Below are 10013 nucleotides of genomic sequence, written 5' to 3' on the forward strand. Positions count from 1 at the left end.
TGACCAGCTGTTTCGGTGGTTTTCTGTTACTATTTGTGAAGTCTTCATTCTTGTCATCTGCCAGCAGAAGAGTGGTGGCAGTTGCCAGAGGTTGGAGGAAAAAATCATGGGAGAATTTACATTCGAGAAAATTCCATTCATTGATTTCATTATTTCTGGGAATTCAGAAAAGACCACCATGATCCTTTAGCCGCGAAAATGCTGAGGCTGGCCTTGGAAACTGCTAGGATTCGTCGGCAGGCGCAGCTTGCTTTTGAGAAGTCCTGCCCTGTGCCATCTTGAGGCCTGAATATTTTGCCTGTGTGCTAAGTTCTTGAAATATTAAGTAGTGAGAAAATGAGAATAATTAAAACTGGAGGAGCAGTGATAATCTTGAAGTCATCACCCTGTCACATTGATCCTTATATGTCAGTGTTTCCTGTTTTGTTTTATCCTTCCAGTTCTGATCATTATGCAGTTATTTTTTTTAAAATTTTTAATGCAGCAGCAATTACATAAATTCTGTTTTCTGCTTTTCCTGCTTGACGCTGCAACATAACTATTTTTCCATGTTGTTATGCAGGCCTCATAATCAAGTTCATGGGCTGTATAATTCACTGGTGAGATGTATGATCATTTATTTAAACCTTGCTATTGGCTATTTCAATCACATGATGCTGTTATAAACGGAATGAGCAACAGTGTCAGTGGGAGTGTGAAGTGGTACAGTCCTTTTGGGAAAGCAATTTGGCAATGTGTATCACAGGCCTGAAAAATGTTCATTGCCTTAGAGCTAGTCATTTCTCTTCTGGGAATTTCTCATAAGGAAATAATCTAAAGTGCAGACCCGGATTTATGCATCAAGATGGAAACTTTATGTATCATAGAGGAAAGCTTGAAACAACTAAATATTCAAACATAGGGGAAGCATTATGTAAATGATTACATAGCAGCTCCATGGAATATTATGCAGTCATTAAAACTGTTTATGAAGAGCTCATAAATGGAAAATGCTGATGTTATGATTGAAATAAGTGGGATATAAGATTATATTGTTACTATGATCCCAGCTGTGTAAAATTAGTTTCCCAAGTAGGCATAGAAAAAGATTAGAGAGAAATACATCAAAATATTAACAGTGGGTGGGAAGATGAGGGATTTTATTTTTCTTGCAACTTCCCATGTCTTAAAATCTTTTTACTTTGTTCTGATACAAATTTAACACACATTTATTGAATAAAATTGCAAGCATTAAAGAAATAGGTGATGGAGAAAGTCCCGTGAAAGTGTTAGCCACTCAGTCGTATCCGGCTCTTTGTGGTCCCATGGACTAAACCCCACCAGGCTCCTCTGTTCATGGAATTCTCCAGGAAGAATACTGGAGTAGGTTGCCATCCCCTTCTCCAGGAGATCTTCCTGACCCAGGAATTGAACCCAGGTCTTCTGCACTGCAGGCAGCTCTTTACCATCTGAGCCACCAGGGAAGCCCACATGTATTCTAAGACAACTTGATTTCTACATAATGCAATTTTGGGGTAGTCGGCATTAAAGAATCGGGATTTTTTTTTAAATTAAAAAGGGGGATGGGGACTTCCCTGGTGGTCCAGAGATTAAGAATCCACTTTCCAATGCAGGGGACTGGATTCAATCCCTGGTCAAGGAACTAAGATCCCACATGGCATGGAGCAACTAAGCCCCCGTGTGCTCTAGAGTCTGTGTGCCCCAGTGACTATCTCACACTGCCAAATAAATAAATACTTTAAAAAAAAAAAAAGAAAGGAGGATGAAGTCAGCTACTAGGAAAACTCAGCACTGCTGTGCACATTATCAGATAGGCATTACTATCAAGGTCTGAATTTCTTGGATGCCTTAGATGTGAAGTAAAATCAGTTTATTGATTAGGTCTTTGTTATTCTAGATAATTTATATTGATTGAAAATTATTTTTATAAGAAAGTTAATAACAGTGGTTAAGACTCTGAGCTCCCTAATGCAGAGGACACAAATTTGATCCCTGATTGGGGAAATAAGATCCTACATGCCGCAAGGTGTGACCAAAAAAAAAAAGCCACAGGCACATAATGAATTCTTCAAGAAAGGATGAGTTACATAGATGATGGTATATACATTCAAAGGAATGCTGCATAGTTGTTAAAGATAAGAATTCTGTGTTTACTGACACTGAAAACATATTCAACATGTTAATCAAGTGATAAAAATTAATCTCTCAAATAGAAACACACTAAGATCTTAATTTGTAAATATTGTTCTGTATCTCTCTCTTTCTGTCCCTCTCACACAAATAGAGACATAATATTCTTGAAAGGGGTTTATCTCTAACGTGGTTATCTCCATGGAGGAGGAACGTGGATGATCATAATTTTGTTTTTGTTTGTTTGAATTGTCCAAATCTGCTAATGAACATTCAATATTTATATAATGTAAAAAATAAAATTCTAAAATTCTTCTCGCTTCAATAAAAGAAAGAGGGAAGAAGTAAGACTGGCTTTGGCATGGCAGATAAGGAATTGAACTGAGCTAAATTTCTTGCAATAGAAAGAAATTTAACCCAATGTATTTTCACTGTGTGGTTTTCCACTCATGGCTCTGATACACATTCCTATGAAAATCAAGCGACTCACTGTTTCTCCCATCTGCCCTTTTTCTCATCTCAGCTGTACTTCTCTTATTAAAGGCTTATATGAAGCATTCCTTCCTTCAGGAAGTCTTCTCAGATTTCCCCACCCCCACCACCATGCAAATAATATCTTCTGTGGAAAGTTTACAGCCCTAGACCTGATTCCTTGACTATCTTATCACGCTGTTTGTGTTGTCAGGGTTATATAAGATATTATTATTTAAGATATGAAGGTATTATCGTGGACACTAGAGAGAGTTCCTTCAAAACCAGATTGCATGAACTTTACATTTTTGCTTCTCTTGTATCATACAGAGTTTGGTAAGCAGTAGGTACACAGTAGAACTTTGCTAAAGGACTGAAAGTTTGACACAGAGTCCTTCCTTCCCAGGGAGAAAGGGTTGCTAAGAGATGATATTCACAAATAAACGTGCACTCACAAAATGACCCTCACTTACTGAATAAACCACTATGTGCTAGGGATTGCAGTACATATTTAATTTTCCTCAATCCATTCAATAACCCATGGAATAGGTATTACAGTAAAGGGAAACTGTTAGTTGCTCAATCGTGTCTGACTCTTTGTGACCCCCTGGACTGCAGCCCTCAAGGCTCCTCTTGGCCGAGGAATTCTCCAGGTAAGAATACTGGAGCGGGTTGCCGTTCCTTTCTCCTGGGGCTCTTAAGTCCTTTGCAGATGAACAGACTCGGATGCGCCTTGCACCAGCGTCAGGCATGAGTGGAACTGCAGCTTGCCCTCTTATTGCTGATGACCCTTTAGTTCGTCTGCCACCCCCTCTCCCTCCTCCAGTCAGTAACTCTTCTTGCCTGTTAACGCAATACCAGCCGTTGTATGCCAGCCATTGTGCCATACTATTATAGTTTTCAGGGTACTGTACTGTAAGATTAAGAACATTTTATTTTCTGGTTTGCTTTTAATGTATTATTTGTGTGAAAAATATTATAAACCTATTACAGTACAGTACTGTAGAGCCTACTGTATTAGTTGGGTACCTGGGCTAACTTTGTTGGACTTACGAATAAATTGGACTGAACAAATGAGCTCTCAGAATGGAATTTGTTCCTGGGGGGGGGGGGGGCTTACTGTATTAGCTACAGTTTACGGATGAGGAGATGCTGGAGAAGACTCTTGAGAGTCCCCTTGGACTGCAAGGAGATCCAACCAGTCCATCTTAAAGGAGATCAGTCCTGGGTGTTCATTGGAAGGAGTGATGTTGAAGCTGAAACTCCAATACTTTGGCCACCTGATGTGAAGAACTGACTCATTTGAAAAGACCCTGATGCTGGGAAAGATTGAAGGCGGGAGAAGGGGATGACAGAGGATGAGATGGTTGGATGGCATCACCGACTCAATGGACATGAGGTTGGGTAAACTCTGGGGGTTGGTGATGGACAGGGAGGCCTGGCGTGCTGCAGTCCATGGGGTCAGAAAGAGTCGGACACGACTGAGAGACTGAACTGAACTGAACTGAACTGAACAGATGAAGATACTGAGGCTAAAGTTTGCACAGCCAGGGAGTGGGGCAGACAGGATTCTAACCTGTGTCTGTCTGACGCCATAACCCCTGACCTCTCCACTGGGCAGGAAAGATGCCAGATGAGTGACTCAGGAAGTAGGATCAAAGGTTTCCCTCTTTCAAGGCAAGTGTCCTTTCATACCAAGCAGCTAGTAAACGAGCTAGGCCATCTCATTTATTATTGTCTGCATATCTTGTATTGGATTCCATGTGCCAGTACAGTGGTAAAGACACAGCATTTTATTTCTTTTTAATAACAGGACATTTAAAGCCAATTTGCCCAAATAAGGGTTTAATTTCCATTCTTCAGACCACATGACTGATGCTTGTATCTGACTAACATAACCCCTCCTCGAACAATATGAAACAAATCAGGGTGATTTCCTACTCACAACAATGAGAAATGATCAGCTATTCCTTCTCTTTCGGAGCACATCTGCTGAACTTCACTGAGTTATATGCTGGTGATTGTCAGTTCAAAAGAGATGAGACCAGAGAGGTCGATACACAGAAAAAACAATGCATCAAAAGAGCAGAATTCAGAAATCACTTACTTAAAGACAAGTATAGCTGATTAAAACATTTTTTAAAATTATTGAGTATAATTGACATATATAGCCTTGTATTAGTTTTAGATGTATAACATAATGATTTGATATATGTACATATTGTGAAATGATTACCACAATAAATTTAGCTAACATTCATCACCACACAGTTATAATTTTTTTTTTCTTATGATAAGAACTTTTAAGATCTACTCTTGGGAATTGCCTGGTGGTCTAGTGGTTATTACTCTGTGCTCTCATTGCCAAGGGCCTGGATTCGATCCCTGATTGGGAAACTAAGATCTCACAAGCCACAAACCACAGCCAAAATAAATAGATAAAAAATGTTAAAAAAGATTTATTTTGTTTGCGATTTTCAAATAGGCAATATAGTATTGTTAACTATAATCGTCTTGTTGTACATAACATCATATCACTGGAAGTTTGTACCGTTGACCACCTTCATTTGTTTTTCCCATTCCCTTCCCCTGCCTCTGGTAACCACCAATCTGTTCTCTGTTTCAGTGAGTTTGGTCTTTTTAAGATTCAGCATATAAGTGAGATCATATGGTATTTATTTATCTTTCTCTGACTTACTTCACTTAGCACAATGCCGTCAAAGTCCATTCATGTTGTAGCACATGGAAGGACTTCCTTCTTTTATATGGCTGAATAATATTCCATTACATATACATCTCACATCTTTTTAATCCATCAATCTATTGATGGACATTGTTTTCATATCTTGGCTCTTGTAAATAATGCTGCAATGAACATAGGGATGAAAATATATTCTCGAGATAGTGATTTTATTTCCTTTGGATAAATGCCCAGAAATGGAATTGCTGGATCCAGTTGATTTTCATTATTTGCTCTGTTAATGGTCTATAAAGTCACCATGAAAACTGAATTAGTGACTGTTGTACATTCAGAAAACTAAGATCATGGCATCCGGTCCCATCACTTCATGGGAAATAGATGGGGAAACAGTGGAAACAGTGTCAGACTGTTTTTTTTGCCCTCGAAAATCACTGCAGAGGGTGACTGCAGTCATGAATTAAAAGACGCTTACTCCTTGGAAGGAAAGTTATGACCAACCTAGATAGCATATTAAAAAGCAGAGATATTACTTTGCCAACAATGGTCATTCTAGTCAAGGCTATGGTTTTTCCAGTGGTCATGTATGGATGTGAGAGTTGGACTATGAAGAAGGCTGAGCGCTGAAGAATTGATGCTTTTGAACTGTGGTGTTGGAGAAGACTCTTGCGAGTCCCTTGGACTGCAAGGAGATCCAACCAGTCCATCCTAAAGGAGACCAGTCCTAGGTGTTCATTGGAAGGACTGATGCTGAGGCTGAAACTCCAATACTTTGGCCACCTGATGCGAAGAGTTGACTCATTGGAAAAGACCCTGATGCTGGGAGAGATTGGGGGCAGGAGGAGAGGGGGACGACAGAGGATGAGATGGCTGGATGGCATCATTGACTCAATGGATGTGAGTTTGAGTGAACTCTGGGAGTTGGTGATGGACAGGGAGGCCTGGCGTGCTGCGATTCATGGGGTCGCAAAGAGTTAGACATGACTGAGCGACTGAACTGAACTGAACTGTGCTGTTGCTCCTATGGGAAATACAGGGTTAGGTTCTTTCAAGCCTCTGGTCACAACATTTTCATCAATCGATCAATATACAACCTTGATGTAATGTGTTTCTCTTCAGAAACACCTTAATATTTAGTGCTGATTTATTAACATCGAACTCACAGCCAAAAGCACCATAAATCATGCCTGGATGAAGCTTATCTAACTTGTATTTTCTCCATAAGGCACATCACCACAGCTTTCTGTGCTTTGGAACATCAGATAGCACTTCAGCACTGCTCTTAGGGCTCATTTTAAACAGTGAAATCATAAGCACAACATCATAACCGAAAGCACAGAAAAAAATGTGAAAAAAACGTGGCTAAACAGACCATGAAAAGGATACTTGTTTACAGTCTGAGAGCTGACACACGACCCCAGCTGGGAATGTTTGTGTAATAGTTTTCTAGGGCCGCCATAACAACAGCAAGCAAAGACGGGGTGGCTCAAACAACAGAGTTTCATTTTCTCACGGTCCTGGAGCTGGAAGTCTGAGATCAAGGTGTTGGCAGGTTTGGTTTCTCCTGAGGCCACTGTCCTTGGTTTGTAGATGGTCACCTTCTTGCTGCAACCTCACATGACCTCTGTGTCGGTCTGTGTGTCCTGAACCCGTTCATATGAGGACACCAGTCAGATTGAATTAGGAGCTACCCTAACGACCTCATTTTAACTTAACTACCTCTTACAGGCCTAATCTGCAAATAATAGTCACAAAATGAGTCACATTCTCAGATTAGGGCTTCAGTTTATGAATCGGGGGGAGGGGGGGGTGGGGGGGCGGACCCAGGATAGCCCACAACCATATATATCAGGGAACTCAAATTCTTTGCTGCTCTGCAATTATCTGTGAATATATCTCTATAGTTCCTGTGAGCCTTGATTTGGGGGTTCTAGATCAATTTTAGTAGCTAGGTGAATTCATAAATAAGGAGGAATAATTTGAGAATCATGAAGGTTGACGGCAGTTGTACCAACCACAACTATAGAATTAGACTGTTGAATTTTTTAAAATATTTATTCATTTTGCTGCATTGGTCTTAGTTGTATCATGTGGGATCTTTCACTATGGTACACAGACTGGTTGTGGTGCCCGGGTTCAGGAGTTGTCACACTAGCGGTTAATTGCTCCTCGGCATATGGCATCTTAGTTCCCTAACCAGGGGTTGAATCCACGACCCCTACATTACAAGGTGGGTTCTTGGCCATTGGACCACCAGAGAAGTTCCTAGACTGTTGGATTTCCTGATACTCGTGAGGCTAGTGTAAGATAAGCCTGCTCCTTGAAGAAGACAACTTTCTTTCCAGTTCCCTAGGCATAGATCAAAATACGCTGTCTGGGTAATCAAGTGGAAGGGAGCCAGAGATTCTCCCACCTTGGTAGTCTCCTCCTCCTCCTTGAATTCTTTTCTTTGAGAGAAAGCATTTCAGTTTTAAAACAAAGAAAAATAGTGCATGTAAAGCTTCTGGCCTCACCCAAAACATTGTAAACCCAGCCATAAATCCTGGGAACACGATGTCTGCACACTCTGTAGCTTTCTAGAAAATCTAAGCCAGACAACAACTGGAGGCATGGAGGGGAATGTCTTACACGCCTCCAGTGCTGAGAGGCTCTGCAGTAGGCTCCCATTCGTTTTCTCATTCAGCTCCCATAAAGCTCATGGAATGGGCAAGGCAGCAATTATTGGAGTTCAGAAGGAGACTGAGTTGCTCATGAGATCATCTGGCTGCTTAGGGGTCAGCCCAAAACCAGGGCCTTTAAACTCCCCAAGCTTGTCCTCCTTCTTTGACTTTGAGTTGGAACAAGCTGAATTGGTCCCAGATGTTGATATCAATGCACCGTTGTTTAAGAAGATCAACAGTTGTTTCTAAGCCTTGAGGTGTTTTGAATTCTTTCACTTTTCTACACTCATTTCTTAAGGATCAGAGGGGATCATGGCACAGAGGGGATGGTTGTCAAGATCCAAAGGTGAATGAGCCTTGGCCTTCACCACAGTGCAATTCTGAATGTCTAGAGAGTACTGCTGGAGAAGGCAATGGCACCCCACTCCAGTACTCTTGCCTGGAAAATCCCATGGATGGAGGAGCTGGTAGGCTGCAGTCCACGGGGTCGCTAAGAGTTGGACATGACTGAGAGACTTCACTTTCACTTTTCACTGTCATGCATTGGAGAAGGAAATGGCAACCCCCTCCAGTGTTCTTGCCTGGAGAATCCCAGGGACGGGGGAGCCTGGTGGGCTGCTGTCTATGGGGTCGCACAGAGTCGGACATGACTGAAGCAACTTAGCAGCAGCAGCAGCAGCAGCAGAGAGTACTGCCCAATAGAGCTGGAAAAAAGAGCCAGGGCTTCCTTGGTGGTCCAGTGGTTAAGAATCTGCCTGCCAAATGCAGGGGACATGGGTTGTATCCCTGCTCTGGAAAGATCCCACATGCTGCAGGGCAAGTAAGGCCATGTGCCTCAACTACTGAGACTGCACATCCTAGAGTCTATATTCTGTAACAGGAGAAGCCACTGCAATGAGAAGCCTCTGCTCTGCAAGTAGAGGGTAGCTGCCGCTGTCTGCAACTAGAGTAAAGCCCGTAGGCAGCAACATAGATCCAAGACCGAGAGCAACCAAAAAAAAAAAAAAAAGTGAGCCATTCATCTGAAAACTGAAACAGGTGAAATTAATTTGAGAATACATTTATTTAACCCAGTATATCCCCAAATTATCATTTCAACATGCAGTCACTGTAAAAATTATTGATGAGATAATTTACACTCTTTTATTCCTACTACAATTTTCTTTTTTCAAATCAGGTGTGGATTTTATGCCCATAGCACATCTTGATTTATGCAAATCCCATTGGCAGTGCTCAGTACCCACATGTGTGGCTTCCATGTTGGAGGGTGCATGTCTAAATGGACATGCTTCTAAATTAATTCATGTGCCACCACGGGATTTGGCCATAATGAGGATTCTACACTTGTAATCCAGGAACACATCAAGGGATCATTTCTAGGAAGAGCTTTCAAAGTCTTTCCAGAGAAGGAGACTTTTAAAAATAGAAATATTTTAAGTCTTGGACTGTGCTGGGTCTTTGTTGCTGTGCTTGGGCTTTCTCTAGTTGTGGCGAGCGGGGGCTACTCTTCGTTGTGGTGCCTGGGTTTCTCATTGCAGTGGCTTTTCTTGTTTCTGGGGTACTTGGACTCAGTAGTTGTGGCACATGGGCTTAGCTTCCCTGAGGCGTGTGGAATCTTCCTGGAACAGGGATTGAACCTGGATCCCCTGCATTGGCAGGCAGATTCTTAACCACTAGATCATTGGGAAAGCCAGAAGGAGACTTCCCTGGTGGCTCAGATGGTAAAGCATCTGCCTATGATGCAGGAGACCTGGGTTCAATCCCTGGGTTGGGAAAATCCCCTGGAGAAGGAAATGGCAGCCCATTCCAGTACTCTTGCCTGGAAAATCCCATGGGTGAAGGAGCCTGGTAGGCTACAGTCAATGGGGCTGCAAAGAATTGGGCATGACTGAGTGACTTCACTTTCTTTCTTTCTTTTGATTGCATCCTTGGCAAAGGGAGGAGCATCTTTCTGGGGGCTGGTGGAGGGAGGAGGCCCTGTTCCCTTAGCGGGTATGGTTCTCACATTCTTCAGGTTGGCTTGAATTTTGCTTGGAATGTGAGTTCTGGGAAGG

At 41.9% G+C, this 10013-nt stretch overlaps 1 non-coding gene across 1 annotated transcript; it reads left to right on the top strand.

Annotated features, from left to right (window-relative positions):
- Positions 1-9662: 9662 nt before the first annotated feature.
- TRNAH-AUG (transfer RNA histidin (anticodon AUG)) lies at positions 9663-9734 on the top strand. Its single transcript has one exon. It is a non-coding gene; the product is annotated as a tRNA-His (tRNA).
- Positions 9735-10013: the final 279 nt, after the last annotated feature.

Source organism: Budorcas taxicolor, chromosome 8, assembly GCF_023091745.1.
Source record: "Budorcas taxicolor isolate Tak-1 chromosome 8, Takin1.1, whole genome shotgun sequence".
In the NCBI taxonomy this organism is placed as follows: domain Eukaryota; kingdom Metazoa; phylum Chordata; class Mammalia; order Artiodactyla; family Bovidae; genus Budorcas; species Budorcas taxicolor.